Below are 19,130 nucleotides of genomic sequence, written 5' to 3' on the forward strand. Positions count from 1 at the left end.
ATATAAAATTTATATTCTACCTATGACAGTGGTTATTCATAACCGCTGCCATATGTTCTTATTGTAGCGGTTATGCATAATTGCTGTCATAGGTCACGTATGGTAGCAGTTATGTATAGTATATGGCAGCAGTTTTTAAAACCACTGTCATAGATTAGGTCTTTTTCCTAGCCCGCCCCCTGTCTTCATTTTGCATCGGCATTTTGGTTTTTCTCTCTCTCTCCTCTCTATTCGAGCCCTACTCTCTTCGTCATTAGCCTGCCCCACCGCCGCCCCCTCCCTCTAGCACTGTCGTCAGCTCCCTCTTCCCCGATCTCCCTCGGGCCCACCCCGCGCCCTGCCTCCCTCTTCCCCCGGCCCCGCCTCGCTCTTCTCTTGGCCCTGCCTCCCTCGACCCCGGCCTTCCCCAGCCCTGCCTCCCTCTTCCCTCGACCCCGACCTTCCCCGACCCCACCTCGCTCTTCCTTAGCCTTGCCTCCCTCTTCCCTCGACCCCGCCATCGGTCTCCTTTGGCCCCGCACCCTACCTCCCTCAGCTCCGGCCACCTTTGCCCCCAGCCCCCTTTGGCCCTGCACCGCACCCTGTAGCTGCCCCCTTCTTCTAGCGTCACTACCAGTGACCCCCACAGCTCTGTGCGACCCCCCTCCCCACAGCTGCAGGTATGACTTTTTTTTCATTTCATGTCATATTATTTTTATAATTATATTTATAATTATATCATAATAATATTTAATAATAATTATGTCATAATAATATTTAAAGAAAACCACCGTCGGTGGGTTTTGGGCCTTGCCAGCAGCTGTGGGCCATGCCATTGAATTTTGAGCTATGCCGGTGGATTTTGGACCATGCCAGTGGGTTCTATGCTGTTAGTTTTTGAGCTAGACCAGCGAGTTCTGGACCGTGCCAGCAGGTTCTGGGCCATGCTGGTGGATTTTAGGTCGTGTCGGTGGGTTTCAGATCATTGGATTTTAGGCTAGGCTGGTGGGTTCTGGGCCGAGCCGGCGAGTTGTGGACTGTTGGGTTCTGGACCATGCTGGTGGGTTTTAGGCTATGCCGACAGATTCTAGGCCGTTGGGTTCTAGATTGTGTCGGCAAGTTTGGGGCCATCGGATTCTAGGCCGTGCCGATGGATTCTGGACCATGCCACTTTATGAAAAGTATTTTTTTTTTCTTTCTTTTTTGTATAAAGAGGCTGTGATGATTTTGGACAGAAAATGGTTAATTCTTAGCATTGATTTTAGTGATATTTTTTTTTATTTTTTTTCTTCTTCTATAAATATTTTAACAATTTCGAGCGGCAATGTGATCTTGGATGGCCTGTGGTTGTTTAGTGGATAACCGTTCACTGTCGATTTGGTTTACTTATAGTAGATACCGGAAGTAACGTTGCAATGCATGATTAAATAGTGAATCCGAGCCTCCCTTTTACATATTATTTTTATAATTATATCATAATAATATTTAATAATAATTATATCATAATAATAATATTATAATAATATTTAAAAAAACCATCATCGGTGGGTTCTGGGCCTTGCCGACGATTGTGGGCTGTGCCATCGAATTTTAGGCCATTGGATTTTGGATGGTGCTGGTGGAATCTAGATCGTACTGGCGGGTTCTAGGCCATCGGGTTCTGAGCCGGACCGGTGGGTTTTGGACTGTGCCAGCAGGTTTTGGGCCATACCAACGGGTTTTGGGCCGTACCGGCAGGTTCCAAGTAGTGGAGGATCTGAACTATTATGGGGTTGTGGAGAAGATAGTCATCTTAGACTACTATTCTAAAGGAAGGGTTGCATTGATGAAATACAATTGGTTTGACACCTTATCTTAGTCAGGAATGAAGACTGATGAGTGTGCTTTTACTCTCGTCAACTTGCAACACCATCTCTGCACTGAAGAACCGTATATACTTGCCTTCCAAGCTAGTCAAATTTTCTACGTTAGTGATCCCTTGGAGCCTCAATGGGATGTTGTTGTGAGGATGGTGGCTAGACATATCTTTGATGATATCGAGATTGATGGTGATATTGTACCATGCATACAAAGTGTTCCTCTAAGACAAAACTTATCTAGTATTGTCGAGGTCCTAAATACATTTATCAAAAGTGATGGTGATGTCTACATTGTAGATGCCACTAGGCGATGAGTTCAATATCTTGATATAAATGTTAGTGTTTATTTATTGATGCTCTACTAATATTATTATTCAACAACATATTATATTGGTTAATGTTCATTAACGTTGCAGGTCACGATGGCATTGAAATGTCATCTAGCTTTCTCTCCCGTTCCTCGGTGGGCTACGCGGAGCTTCGCATCTGAGCCGCTGGAGGAGCCTACTCCATCCACCTCCATATCAGCTTCGGCTTCGCAGGCACCATCGGCATCTGAGCCTCCATTGGTGGCCATATCTCTGGCACATACTCCACCTACCGAAGAAGCTCCATCGATATCTATGTCGCACGATCCCAATGAGAGTAGATTTTTATTGTGTCAATTATTTATTTATTTTTTATATAGTTATTGCACACTCTTATATATTTGTAATATATTTTCATTGTAGGTGCATCATCCAGTAAGATATTTTGTAGTCCCACATGCATGTTGCATGTGTGGAATCGCTAGCATCTGGTCATGGTGGAGTACGATCAAAAAGAGAGGCCAGTGGGGGGACCGCATGGGAGATGCATTTCTTTTTTGGAGTGCTTGTGAGGTGGTCCGACATCATTCTCATACTATCCGTAGGCTGGCGATTGATGGATGCTGATGTTAAGGATCGGGTGTGGAAGAAGATTTGGGTAAGTGTATCTTAATTATATATATGCATGTGATATATTTATACTATGTTTGATTAGAATAATTTTGAGCTGACTTCTGATAACTTTATGCAGAGGAGGTATGATTTTTCAGATCATGAGAGGACTCGAGATGCCCGATTGCAGAAGATTTGAAAGTTGTATCAAAACTACAAGGTCAAGCTCCACAGAGGGTGGCTAGAGCATTGTAGGAACACTGAGGAGGAGCTTGTTTCTTGGATTCAGGATTGTCTCCCTAGTCAGTGGGAGGGGATGGTCCAGCATTGGAGAAGCCAGGAGTTTCAGGTTTTAATTATAACTTATGAATTTTTTATTATACTGATAATTATATTTGATTTTAAGTTATATAATTTAAATACTTTTTAGGCTGCCTTCCGTCAGAATCAGGAGAATCGGGCTGCTCAGAAGTACACGCACACTCTCGATTGTGAGTCTATGACCAGTCATGTGCATAGAGAGGTAATAAATTTTGACCCTTAGTTTATATTGAATTATTATTTTTTGCATATTTCTAACAAGCTGATTGATTATTATAGCTGATGAGAGAGAGGGTGATGCCCACCCATAGCGTCATTTTCCAATCCAGTCATATAAGCAAGAAGGGCAGGTCGATGACCGCCACGATTGGAAGGATTTTTATAAGTAATAACTAAAGTATGATTAATATGATTAGTATTATAGCATTTCTTATGAGATTTTATTTGAATTTGTACTTACAGGAGCAGTTAGACACGCTTGCGAGTGAGAGCCCAGACACCTCTGGCCCCCATGACCATCTGTCTCAGGTCTTGGGACTTGAGCACTCTAGGAGGATTCATTGTAGGTCCGGATATACGCCGACGAGCTACTAGTCTTAGACGAACGTCTTCTCATATGCTTCCAGGATCATCAGTCGGGAGCAGCTTGATGAGGCCTGGGCACAAGCAGCTCAAGCTCAGGAGCACTCATCTCAGGCTGAGGAGCGCGCATCTCAACTACAGAGCATCATGTCCGCTATAGTGACACAATTCTTCGCTCATCTTGAAGCTGATTTTTCAAGCATTCAGGATATGTTGGCCAGCATTTCAGCTCCAGCCCCTCCAGTGCTTCCAGCTCTTGCTCCAACCCCTCCCGATGATGACGAGATACTTGGAGAGGAGGATTTAGATTTAACAGATTTTTGATGTATTTTATTTTTATTTAAAAAATATTATAATATAATTTGATCAGTAATAAAATTTGAGTATTTGAGATATATTTCTGCATTATTATTACATTTTATATGAAATTTTTGATTCTTTCAAGTTTTAATTTGAGCAATTATATATGAAATTATATTTATTAGATAAAAAAGATAAATTTATATTTTTTTTGCTATCCAATTGCCTATGACAGCGGTTGCGCAATCGCTGCCATATCTGCACCAGCCGCTACCATATATCTGTGCTAACTACTGCTATAATCTATGGTAGCGGTTCAATAACTACTACCATAATCTACGGTAACAATTATAGTAGCGATTTTCTAACCGCTGCTGGAGGATCTATAGCAGCGGTTTCTAAATTACTGCTATAGAAGCTATAGTAGCGATTTAGGAACCGCTGCTGTAGAAGGTATAGCAGCAGTTTACGAACTGCTGCTGTAGACTCTATAGAACCACTGCTCTAGATGCTATAGCAGTGGTTTACCAACCGCTGCTATATACCACTGCGATAGATCCAATTTTAGCAGTGATTTAATAACCATTGCTATATATATGTATGGCAGTGTTTACCATAACCGCTGCAACAACCGCTGTCATAGACCTACGGTGACGGCGACGATGACAGCCTGTTGTGAAACCACTGCCATAGACTATGGTAGCAATTGTTTGAGTTATGGCAACGATTTCGAACTGCTACCATAGACCTGTCCTGTAGTAGTGATAACCATCATTTACAATCCTCTTATTAAAGATATTAGTGATATATTAGCAATAGTTTGTCCAAGCAATGCTAATAGCTTTTAATTAGTAATTGGCTTTTCCAAATTCCTGTTGAATTGTGGAATTGAATTTTGGATCCTTCATGTGATTGGAACCCTCAAAACCACTAAGGCATATCTCGTAGTTATTCTCAGTTATGATTTGTTATATTTTTGGAAAATTTATTTTTGTCATTAGAAAGTAGATTTTGAGGTTCTGAAATTTTGATAACCACTTTTCCCCTTTGATAGAACATTAAAAAAAATAAATAATAATTTAATTTTTAAAAAATTATTTATAGATCCCTAGATGGATCCGAAATTACTTTTAAGTCTCTGGACCTTTTAAGTGCAATAAAAAGTCTCTGAAATACTAAGAAGTTATTTTTAGGTCTCTACCATCCACACAGATTAGTTATACAGGTTCATATTCAGATTACACAGATTTATGTTCAAGTTTTACCGGCTTATATTCAGGTTACATAGATTATCTAGTTTCAATATCTGGTTATACACGTTCATATTCAAGTTACATAGGTATATATTTTGGTTACACAAAAATAACTCCTTAGCATTTCAGAGACTTTTTATTACACTTGAAAATCTAAAAATTTAAAAGTAATTCCGGATCCATCTAGGGATCTATAGATAATTTTTTTTTTAATTTATTCATTTGGATATTTTCATATCTTCAATATTTAAAATAACTCAAAAAAACAAAAGTACTATATTTTCCTACATTGTATATGGTTGTTGTTACATTAAAAAAAAAAGTTTTATAATATTATTTTATATTTATTTTGCAATTAAACAGACATAGAGAATGTAGATCCAAGTGATTTACAAAGTGATATTTAAACTAGGAAATTTATCAATAGACATATTCTCTTACAATATATTTAATATTTATATTTTATTTTTAAAATTTTAAATATTAGTTCAAACCAACCAGTTGATTCAATTGTCAGATCAGTGAGCAAAAGACTCGATCTAGGTAATATCCACTTTGTGTTTAATAATTATGCTTCTAACAATATTTTCCTCAAAATTTGTTGACTATTTTGGCCATAGCTAGTTGTACACTACATCAATAAGTAATTCTTTATGCTTAACAATCCTAAAAATCATAACTAATTGCAAAACAATCAGGGAACCTTTAGCAACAGTTTGAAAAGATGCCATTAATTATAAGTCAATTAGTAATAACCTAGGAGCAGCTAAAAAATTGACAATCTCTATAAGGTATTTAATTGTGATTCAGCGATGGCCTTAAAGCTCTTCGAGAAGTTGGTGACTTTAAAAATTGTTGCAAATGGCAAGAGTATTAGTGATAATTTAGTAATGAATCTATAAGTTATTGTTGATTGTAAGATAATTAGCAATATTTAAATATTAGTTTTATAAATCATTTTTAATTATAAGATAATCAACGACAACATAGTGATAGTTTATAACAACCATTTCTAAAATTATATTTTGTATTGAATCTTATGTTTCATTGCTAAAAATATGTTGCAAAAAATGCATCTAAATAGACAACTCAAGAAAACCAAATCTAGTCATGTGCACAACTATGCAACAATATAGTGGACAAAAAAGAAGTAGCATGCATAATATGTTTCCTTATCCATTGCAACTACCAATATCATCTACAGTATTGATAAGAATTTTGAAAAAATGGTTGCAATAACTTTACTAATACCATGAAAGAATTTGGGCAGAGAGGAAGGGCTGGCTTCATGATCAGAGGCCTTGTCTCCAGATTTATTGCTGTTAGAGGTGGGTAGAATTTTGATGTCTCCGTACTGGGGATAGAACTGCATGCGGCTTGGAAGCGGATTCGTTATGCGAGGCTCATTCTCGTAGCTAAGTCCATCATTCTCAAGGGTGGCTCCATGATGGTGATCCGATGGATTGCAAGGCAGTTGTTTACAGAGGATGATCACCTCCTGTTGCAAGACATTTGGAGGATGATGGGAAGCTGTCACATCTTTCGAGCAATGCATGTCTAAGGAGAGGAGAATAGTGTTATAGACTAAGTTGCTTCCTTTATTGTAAGCCATTTGGATGGACTGATCTAGATTCATGACATTTTGTTTTTTTGATTTCCATGGATGTATTCATACTAAAATTATATGATTCCTCTGCTACAATAAAAAAAAAAAAAAAATTCAATGTTATTTTTTGATGGAATTGTTGATTAATTGAATTGGTAAAGTTTGTGAATGTTGGATATACAATTATCCATGTGACCTCCATCATATATCTCTACCCTTAGTTCACTTTTCTTGCCATGCTACATCCTATCATATTCTTTAAATAAAATAAAAAAACAAAAGTATTCTTGGTTACGGACAAAATCATCTATGAAATTCTCAAATACCATTGCTAAATCCTTTAGCAAAGATTAGTGTAACCAACATGTACAATCCTCGTACTAAAGATATTAGTGATAGATTAGCAACAATTTGTGTAACCAATGCTAATAGCTTATAATTTGTGATCGATTTTTCCAAATTACTATTGGATTGTGGAATTAAATTTTGGATCCTTTATATGATTGGAACCCTTGAAACCATTGAGACATATCTTGTAGTTATTCTCTCTAATGATTTGTTATATTTCAAGAAAATATATCTTTATCACTAGCAAGTAGGTTTGTGGTTTTGAAATTTCAATAATCAATTTTCCCCTTCGATAGAAGATAAAAAGAAAATAACTAGTAATTTAATTTATTCTTTAGGAATTTTCATATCTTTAATATTTAAAATAACTCAAAAAATCAAAGTACAATATTTTTCTACATTGTATGTAATTATTGCTACAATTAAAAAATGATGTTTGATAATATTATTTTATATTTATTTTGCAATTAAAGAGATATAGAGAATGTAGATCTAAGTGATTTACATGATGATATTTAAACTAGAAAATTTATCAATATTAGACATATTCTCTTACAATATATCTAATTTTTGTATTTTTAATTCCCATACTTTAAATGTGAGCCCAAACTGACTGATTGATTCGATAGTTGGGATCAATGAGCAAAAGACTCAATATCTTATCTAAGTGTCAAATATCTACTTCGGGTTTAATAACTATTCTTCTCATAAAGGTCTCCTCAAATTTTAGTGACTATTTTGTCCTAGCTGATTGTACACTATGTCAGTCGTTTTCTACATTTTTTTTAGTACTAGCAATAATCGTAAGTTTTTTTTTATACTTAGCTATCCTTAAAGTCATAACTAATTGCAAAACAACCAAGGAACCTTTAGCAATAGTTTGAAAAGATGTCATTAATTGAGATTCAATTAGTAATAATTTAGTAGCACTTAAAAAATGGACAACCTTTGTAAGAAATTTAATTGTGATTTAGCAACATCGCACTAATTTTCGAGTAGTTAGTGACTTTAAAAATTATTACAAATGATGAGGGTATTGGTGATAATTCAATAATGAATCAATAAATTGTTGTTGATTGCAAGATAATTAGATAGTCAAATATTAGTTTTAGAAATTATCATTAATTATAAGATAACAGGTGACAGCACAGCGATTGTTTACAGCAAGCATTTGTAGAAATATATTTTGCATCGAATTTTGTATTCTATTGCAAAAAATATGTTACTAAAAGTGCCTTTTGTTTATACAGCTAAATAGACAACTTTGGAAAAGCAAATCTAGTGGAATGCACCAAGGCATACGACAACATATTGAACAGAAAAGACGTAACATGTAGAATAATATTTTCATGTCAATTCCGATATTATCATAACGACTACCAATATTATCTACAATATTGACAGGAACTTAAAAAAACATAGTTGCAATAAGTTTACTAATACCATCAAAAACTTTTGGAAGTGAGACCGGGTTAGCTTTATGATTGGAGGCTTTGATTCTAGATTCATTACTGTCGGAGATGGACATTTTTGATATCTCCATGTCGGAGGCAGAGTTGCGTGCAGCTTGAGAGAAGATTTGCTATATGAGGCTAGTTCTTGCAGTTTAGTTCATCATTTTCCATGGTGACTCCATAATGGTGATCGTGAGACTGAGACAGTGGAATGTAAGGCATGATCACCTCATGTTGTAAGAGACAGTGGAATGTAAGGCATGATCACCTCCTGTTGTGAGACATTTGAAGGATGATGAAGAGCTGTCATATCTTTTGAGCAGCATACATCAATCAGGAGGCGATCAGTGCTACAGACTGAATTACTATCCTCGTTACAAACCATTTGGATAGACTGATTTGGAGTTATGATATTTTATTTTTTAATTTTATTTGATGTATTTATATTAGAATTATATGGTTCCTTGCCGCATCTTTACAATATATATATATATATATATATATATATATATATATATATATATATATATATATATATATATATATATATATATTTAATGAAATTGTTGACTAATTAAATTGATAAGGTTTGTGAATGTTAGATGTTCAATCATCCAAATGACCTCCATTAAATGTCCCTGCCCTCACTTCACTTTTCCAGCCATACTTCCTCCCACCATATTCTTTTAAATAAAATAAAACAAAAAAAAAAATTACGAAACGTGTTGTTTTCCATTACCCAGGCTGGAGGGATTTGGTCACCACCACCATGATCTACTCCTCCACCCTCTAACTCCTCCGATGAAGGTGTAAGCATCCATGTGCGCAGCACCCAAAGGCCACCCCTGCTATCACCGCCACCAGCGCAATTGCCTCACCCAAATCTATTACTAATCGAGCACGGATCGCCTGCTGTGCACTGTATGGTATAGTACACAGCACGCACCATCCATCGTGCGATGGATGGCCGTGCACAGCCACGTGCAACGAGCACACATCCATGCATGGCTGTCCATCACACGATGGATGATGCACTGTGTACCATATTGTATGGTACTCTAACCCTGTATATTTTGCTTGTTTTTCTCCTTTCCACTCACGTAGAAAGGGAGAGATACGCTCCGACTGCGACCATGGAGTTATGGGAATATTGATTATTTGATTTATACCAAACCGAGCTACTACGATGAGAGCAATGTTTCTTAACATGCAAGAAAACCACCCTTTTAACTGACAAGTGCATTCGCAGGTGATTGGATCGGAAGTGGTATGATCTGCTTTACAAGCAATCAAGTTGCTGAATAATTTATCAATGTCTCCCTACTTTTGGATTTTGGGGAAAGAATACGGCTTTTTTATCACAAAAGCAGAAAGGGAGATTCCGCCTTCTTTACCACCGATAGCAAGCTGATACTACTTCAAATTATACTTGGGTAGAAATACCTATATGAATTTATTTTCATATCTGATTTTATTTGGATATATATTAAAATTAATTTAAGAATCCTGCTAATTTTTGTATTCGTATCTATATCTATAAAAAAAATGGGTATCGTTGTGGGTAGACAACTATGTGATCCACATCCAAATATCTAATTCTAAATCATTTAAAAATTTTGGAAAAAAATATATAATTAAATTAACATGCTATTAGTTTACTTAACATCTACTAGTAATATTTTTAATTCTATATCATAAAATTTAATTATCCGACTTATATCCATATTGACTTCATATTTGTAGTATAAAATTTGTATGTGTACTCATGTAATAATAATATGGATATGAATTTTTGCATCCAACTAGTATTATCCGTATTCCTCATGAAATAAAACAAATATTGATATGGATACACTGATATCCGATCTATATTCAATCTGATTTCAGCATTAGTTGTATGGTTAGATTTGGGTTAAGTTGGTTCGAAAGTCACTTAAATCTATTTATTCTACATGGATTTGGGCGGCTAGTTGGATACGGGTTAGGTTTGGCCACTCTCTGCCCGGCATAAGCGGGCAAAAATATACATATTTCTTTTATTAGTAAAAATATACGTACGTAGCGAAAACATAATCAACACTGTGACATTATATTTTATAATCAATTTGCAAATACATTATCAATATATGAACCAAAATTTCAATAATTAGGTTCATCCATTATATACTAGACTCCTACCAAACTCATCATGACTCTTATGATGGTTATAATGATCCTTTTTACCATAAAATGGTTGATTTCAACTTTTGTACCATTGAGATAATGATCATTATAATAATTGTTACAATGGCATTATAATAAAAAATGACTGAAGAATAATATCATTGTTTTCTAAATCATTATTCATGCAGAAAAATATTATCTTTAGGATGTAAAATCACTTTTGGTGAAAAATTGATACAGAATTCTGAATTTAAAACAAAAAACATACGGAAACAATGGAAAACATTTGCACTATAACGGATCATTATAATGTAAAATAACCAGCTCTAATGATCCTTATATTTTTTCTTCTTATTATCAATATAATGTTATGTTAGGGATCCAAAATTGTTATCACAGCTGTTATTTTAGACCTTGATGCGAAAACAAAAGACATATATACAAAGTACAAATATACCAGATTTTTTATTTTTCTTTTCTTTTCTTTTTTTTTTGTTTGTTTACATCGTAGTGTGACTTATTATGCAGACATTGCATTGCATGGCGCGATGCTATTTCTGTTTGAATCTTTGAATAGAATCTAATCTAATAGTCAAATAATTAACTAAAATAAAATAATAATAATATTTTATTTTTAGGAAGGAAAATAAATTAAGGCCAAGTGGGATTTGTTACACTTGTAGGAGTGGAATCAGATCAGACCGGAAGGATTTGGCTAATTGGATCACGCTTTTGTGATCCTTTGTACAGAACAAATCATTTCTTCAGTTCTAATATATCAACTATACTCTTATCTATCTATTGATATTAGGGATGGCAATCGGATTGGATCGGATATAAATGGGTCGGGTCAGATATAGATCGAGTTAAAAAATTTTGAATCCAGATCCGATCTGTTTATTAAACAGATCAAGTTTTAAAATTCAAACTCGACCTACTTAATAAACGGTTATCCGATCCAATTTATTTATGATCCATTTATAACCTAGTTAAAAGAAATTAGAACCCAACTCATTCACGATCTGCTTAAAAAAATATAGAAAAATTAAAAAAAACTATTTATTAACCCATTTGCCGCATCTTTGTTCGACTGCATCTCTACCATTGCTGCACTCTTAACCATTTCTTCGCCAACCCACGCCCTCGGCTGCCTTTCCATGCCCTCACCACATCCACATCTTTGCCAGACAGGCGACAACCTCCTTGCCCTCATCGTACTGTTGGCCACCTCTTCACTAGCCCGCACCCTCAGCCGCCTCTCCTACCCTCACCGCATCTCCGCCCTCACAGATGAAGTGGAGGAGGTTGCACTCGTCACCACTAAAGAAGGCACACCAGAAGCGGAGGAGGTTGCGCTCACCACCACCGAAGAAGGCATGCCAGAAGTGGAGGCTGGAGAGGACATCGTTGAGGCAAAGGGCATAGGGGTTGTAGTAGAGCAACCGGACGAGCATCTAGCCAATAAAGCCGTTGGACTTGAGCTCACTTGCACAGGGGCCGAGGGTCTTCCAGACATTGGCACAGAGGAGGAGGGGGTGCCAGGAGATGAGGATCTTGATGTGGGTGCGGGTGAGGCCAGGCTCCTTGAGGAAGCGGATGACAAAGTTTGGGTTCTCAAGGGACTGGGGTTTGGCAGGGCAAAGAAGTGTTAGCGGCATTATCTCCGAAATAGTGGCAGTGCAAAGAAGAAGGAAAGGGTGGGGAAGAGAAAACTCTAGCCACAGTGAAATACAAGGGGTTGTGTTGTGCAATCATGAATTGGTGAAATACAAGGATAGCATGGCATGTTATCCACCGTAGGATTTGATGCGGTCCAATTGAATATCACACAATATAGAGGTAGGCCGTGGGATATTGGGATGGGGGGACAACAGATCCAGGGATTTCTGGAAAAAGTGCACCGAGAGGAGCCCATTAGCCCATTGCTCAATCCATTTAAATGGCCCATATACTAGTAAATTTGGTCCAATCCAAAACTTATACGAGTTAAGCAGATTAGACAATTGAAATCTAAATCTGATTCAAATAATAAACAGATTAAAAGGATCGATCTATTTACGATTTGAATCTATTTAGTCCATATCTAAATATATTTATGATGGATCGAATATGGATCGGATTGATGAGTTAGATCATATTTTACCACCTCTAATTGATATTTAACAAAAAGGCATGAGATCGACTTGGAACGATCGATTGCGGAGCTCCAAGTTGGGACCCCCACCGCAAAAAAAAAAGCTAGAGCTCGGATTCTCTGTTGTGCACCGTACAGTGCGGTGCACATGCACCATCCATCATGTGATGGACAGTCATGAGTAGATACATGTCTGTCGCGCATGATCGTGTATGGCCGTCCATCATGCGATGTATAGAGCATGCTGTGCACTGCACGTATGGTGCAGTGCGGTGCACTGCAGAGGATCCATGCAGAAATAACTATGGCCATCACAACAAAAGAATAGCAGGCTCTCATTACAAACATGACATGGGCCCCACCGCCTGTTGAATGAAAATAGTCAAACTTTCAGTTGAGTTTTTCACCAGGTTAATTATCTTCTCTAAGGCTTTTGCCTCTTTTTTTTTTTATGCTATAATGGTTGTGTTCACGCCGATCTATATATCCAAAAAAAATTAGAAAATAAAATATTTCAAAACAACCCTAGAGTCGGTGTCCAATCAGTCCACAGGACCTCCACCAAGTGTTCAATGGCAAACAAAGCAAAGACTTCTATCGATTCCAAACTTTTGCTTTCAACAAAACGATTACCAATTCCAAACTTTTTTATATTAGAGCTTATCTTCCAAAACCAGAGAGACCCGTAAGTAAAAAAAACAGCTTTCCTACATCCAATCATTTCTTAATACCATCAAAATAGATATCATGTTTGTTTTCTTCATGCAATTTTGATGGTAATAGATAGCCGTACACTTAATATATGATTACATTGTATTAGAACCATGACAAATAGGTCACAATGGAACAACCTTACCATCATATCAAAATCTGACCTCTAATTTAAAATCATAAATTAAATAAACAACAAATAGTTAAAATGTGTTGGTGTGGGTCGTCCTTATGTGGGACCCACATTTTTTGAAATAAAAATAAAAAAATAAAAAGAAGAAGAATAAGGAAGAAAAAGAAGAAAAGTTTTCAGATTGTGGTGCTACTTTATTGGATGATCAGAGAGTTGATTCTATTTGCATTTGCTTGAGATTTCAATATGTTGTCTCTAAAATTGAGATCTATAGATTAAATGGTTTCAATCTTTGAAAAGCCTTCTCTTTTAGATATTTTAACATCAATAATTAATGAGATTCATCCTCTGCTTTCCTTTTAATTGTTGAAATCTACCTCATGGGTGATGATTGTTCTTACTGTAGAAGCAACGATTAGTCTTGATGATGTTTTTGCAGGCTCTAGTTAAGATTTTTTGCTGGACTAGATCCCATTATTCTAAATAGTAGAGGTTTTTGGCTACACTAGGTCCCATGATCTTTTGCTTTACATCGAAGGTTTTCTACGTTACAAAATGTGGTGTTTGTGGGTTGTTTGATTATTTGTTAATTGCATGTGTATATTGTGAAAATTATTATGACTTGATGAATTATAGTGATATTCCATTTAGTTGCACAAAAAGGAAAAGAAGCTTATGGCATTATTGTTTCTTGATTGCATTTTTTCCCATCAAAGTAGTATCAAAGCCAAATTCCTAGTGGCTAAATTTTCTTGTATTGATTAAATTAAAGAAACATACAGATGGTCGTATGGTCAAACTTACATCTTCCAATTATTCAATTTGAAAGTCCTAAATAGAGGGTTTACTATTTTATAAAGATTTGTATGATCTTATTAAAGGAAATAGTGTCAAATCAAATGATAAAACAATAAAAATGAAAAAAAATAAATAGAAAGATAATTGAATTAATCAGATAATAGATAGATGATAGTATTTTTTAGTATATTGCCATGGGGACTAATACCCATACTTTATTAAAAAAATTAGACAGTCTCTAATAGCAAAGGACAACACAGAACAAAGCATTCATGATCAAAATACTTATGACTATGAAGTATAAAAGGGAAGTGCAGCTATCAAGCATTTGAATAGATTTCAGGATATAGTAATTAATTAGTTGGTTGCTACAAAAATAATACTAAATGATAGGTTGCAAGCATGTATTGTTGTTGCTCAACTCCTTATTTGACAGTTGGGAAACGTTAGTTGTATTACTTAGTAATTAAGCTCTTAGTAGTATGGTGGCATTAGAAATAGTAAAAGATAGTATGCTTAATGCAGAAAGTAGAAGAAGAGAACATGTTGTGACCACACAATTAGAGGTATTTTTTATAGAAAGATTAGAGAAGAGTAAAACTAGAAACTTATAAAATTTTAACAATCATGATGAGTCAAGAGCAAGATCCAAATTCAGAAAGAGAAAATATTTTCATTTTGATAGGCTAGTGTATATACAAATGGAGTGCAAAAAACATAAAAAAGAGTAATCAAGAGAGAGGTGAAGAAAAAAGGAAGAAAAAAATACCATAGTAGTTGCATATGATAGTGATGTTATTATTATTTATCATGATGATTGTGTAAAACTTATATGCTATGATTGACTTAGATTGTTGACTCAAGTGTCTTTTTCTATGTTACTTTTCAACATGACTTCTTTATATCTTGCACCAGTGTCGATTTTGGCAGTAACAAAATAGGAAATAATAGAGTAACTAAGATTATAGGCATGAGAGATATTTGCTTGAAAATTAGCATAAAATATCATCTATTATTGAAAAATATGAGACATGTTTCAGATATTTACTTCCAATTGATCTCCAAAGTACTTGATGACAAAAGATACCACAACCATTTTAGTGAAGTTAAATAGAAGCTCACCAAAGGTTCTTTGGTGGTAACAAGAGGGAAGAAATTGAGCATAATTTACATGAGGTAAATAAAATTGTATAAGGAGGAGGTGAATATAGTTGAATATTTCTCCATTAAAACATGTCATTCTTGGTAGAAAGAAACTCTTTTCTATAAAAAGTATACCTCTAAGGACATACACTCATTATGTATCTAACAAACAATATGGAGTTACATTTCAGCATTTTATAAATCCCCTCCATATCATATGTTTTGAATTTAATTCAAACTGATATTTATACTCTGGATGCTAAAACTCTTGGTCGTGCTTTATATTTTGTTATTTTTATTGATGATCATTTTAGAAAAGTGTGGACTTTTACTTTGAAAGTTAAAAATCGGGTGCTTGATGTGTTCAAGCATTTTTATGGTAGTGCTGAAAGAGAATTAAAAAAAAGCAGCTAAAGTATATTTGAGTAGATAATGATGGTAAATATAAAAGTCTATTTGATAAATATTAAAAATTATGATATCCGGAGAAAACTATTTCTAAAATACCTCAATATAATAGAGTTGTTGAGAGAATGAATTATACTAGTTATGAAAAAAAATTGTTATTTGCTTTCTCATGCTAAATTGCTTAAATCCTTTTGGGATAAAGTGATGAGAATTGCAGCAGATTCGATCGACTTCTCTTCTTCAATTCCTTTAAAAGGTGATGTGTCCAAAAGAGTATAAATTGAAAAATATATATTATATGATCATTTGGAGGTATTTGACTGTAGGGCACTTCATTCCTAAAGATAAAAGATCTAAGCTTAATGGTAAGTCTAGATTGTGTATCCTCTTAGATTATGCACATAAAGAGTTTGTTTTTAGATTATGAGATTTAGTTTATAAGAAGATTGTCAAAAGCATATATGTGTTTTTAAAAGATCAAATTATTAAAGATTTTGAAAAGATTGAAAAGCTAAAGTCTATTATTAGAATTATGTTGATCTGAGTCTAGTGTCTTCTACTATGGTAAATGATGATAATGGGGGAACTATACATGAAGATAATGGCAATATAGTTGATGAGCTCGTACCTAATATTGATGCGTCTAATAAGCATGCTGAGCAAGCCTCCCCAGAAATATTAGTTAAATCTCAATTGAAAAAATCTACTAAAGAGTATTGACCTTTCTAGCTTCTTCTCACGAGTCTATTTTTGGTACATTGCATTTATTGTTGGTAGCTTGACGGATGCCATGGTTTGCATAAGACCAAAACTTGCTCATACAATTGGTACGTTGTAAGTGGATTTCTCTTTAATCCTAATAAAATATATTAGATAGTTATTAAATAGATTTTTGGTACCTTAGAGGCACTTCTGGAGTCTATTTATATTTTGACAATGGCAAACTTGTGTTGAATGCACTACAAGAAATAATACAATTAGCAACGGTCAGACCACCAGAAAAAGTATGAAAAACCATTTTTAAAAAAATCTTTTCCAGCAGTTTTCCTGACCGTTGCATGCCGCTGATAAATATACCATCATTGTTTTAGCCCCGAATGCTTTAAACAACTGCTGGAAAATGTTCGACAAATATTAATTAATGAAAACATGGTGGAGACTTTTCAAGGAGCAAGAAAAGCCTTGGGCACAAGTGTTCCAAAAAGCCTATTTTGCAAAAGATCCCCCGAGGCAAATAATTTGTTGTGGAAGTAGATCAGGATCAGCGGTTTGGAGAAGCATTTTGAAAGTCAGCAGCATAATTCTTTCCAAGCTCAAGGTTCATTGTTGGAAGCGGAATCGATCAACCTTCATTCGGGCATGACCAATTGGCTGGACATCAACCACTCAAGGAGTTATTTTTGGTGCATTCCTTCTAACTCATAATTCACACAAAACAGTTCAGAAGTTCTTGAAAGAGGAAAACAAAAGAAGTCTATTCCATTCGCCCCTGAACTCAGTGGTAAAGGAAGAATTTCAGCAACTAATGATGATAACCAATGCTATCAACTTATCGCATTCCAAGGATTCGATTCAATGTAGATGGAATAAAAGCCAATTGTTCTCGATCAAGAGCAGCTACAAGTTTCTTAGTCATGAAGGTATTGTATCAGCATTTGCAAAAGTAATCTGGAAGGTGCTAATACCTGAAAAGGTTGAGATTTTTAACTGATTGGCCTTCCAGAACAAAATTCTTACCATAGAGAATTTGAAGAAGGGGAAAATTCCAATCCCACTTATTTGCCCTCTATGAAGTGATGAAGAAAAGCAATGGATCATCTATTGCTAATATATAGGTTCTCAGGATCCATATGGCTCGCTCGGGCCATTGATCTACCTCAACCTCTAGATTTGCTAGAGGAGCTATTGGACGCACTACAACAAAAATAATTTATGATGATAGAATTTTAGTAACATCTAGAAAAAAAAATATTACTATAAATACTTTCTAATAATAATTTTAAAAAATATCATAAAAGATATATAATATTATAGTACATTGTCAAGAGTGTTACTAAGAGTTATTATATGACGATGGTATCTTATAATTGCTACAAAAAATTATATCCTATTATAATGATTTTAAAAATTATCATAAAAAATATATAACATTGTTATGGTTATTTATAAATATTATTAAAATTTATAATATTATGATGACATCATGTAAGAATAATATTTTTCTAATTAAATAGTATCTAATTGACAATATTTTATAATTCTATTATAGAATATTAATTATTTATGGATGAAATAAATTTTATCATTAATACGTCATTATATAACTAATAATTTTTATTATTAATTATTTAAGGATTATTTTTACAATAAATTAGTATCATTGTAACCTAATTTAAATTTTTATGATGATAATATTTGATTACTGAATATGTCTTTAAACTTTTTAGAAAAAGATATTGCATATATTCAATAAATTTTAAAATTAATATGGTTTCAACTATATAAGTTAAGATAGTTTAATAATTAAATAAAAATAGTTTCTCATATACAATGCACTATCAATATTGAATGCACAATATTACAATCAAGTAATGATCTATGACATAATTATTAAAAAATCTATATAAAAAAATTTAACAAAGAATTTGGATCTAGTCCAATTTAATTTGTAAAATTTAAGGATTACTTATATAAAATGTATACTATAAGGTTTTAAATATTATATATTAAATATTATTTTTTTTCTTATAGCATAAATAAGAAGAATTATGAATTATCCACTTTTATGATTATATAAATATGTCATAATTATTTATATTTTAAAAATCTTTTAAATAATAATATTTTCAAAATATTATAAAGAATAAAGTGAAGTAATATATCTTTTTATTTTCTTTCCAAAAAAAGAGGATAGATTTTTTATAAAAAAATTAATTATTAAAATTAAAATATCATAATATATTTGAAATAAGTATACTTTATATTTTATAATATGCATAAGTTTTGAATAAATATAAT

Source organism: Elaeis guineensis, chromosome 6 (assembly GCF_000442705.2).
Source record: "Elaeis guineensis isolate ETL-2024a chromosome 6, EG11, whole genome shotgun sequence".
Taxonomy (NCBI): Eukaryota; Viridiplantae; Streptophyta; class Magnoliopsida; order Arecales; family Arecaceae; genus Elaeis; species Elaeis guineensis.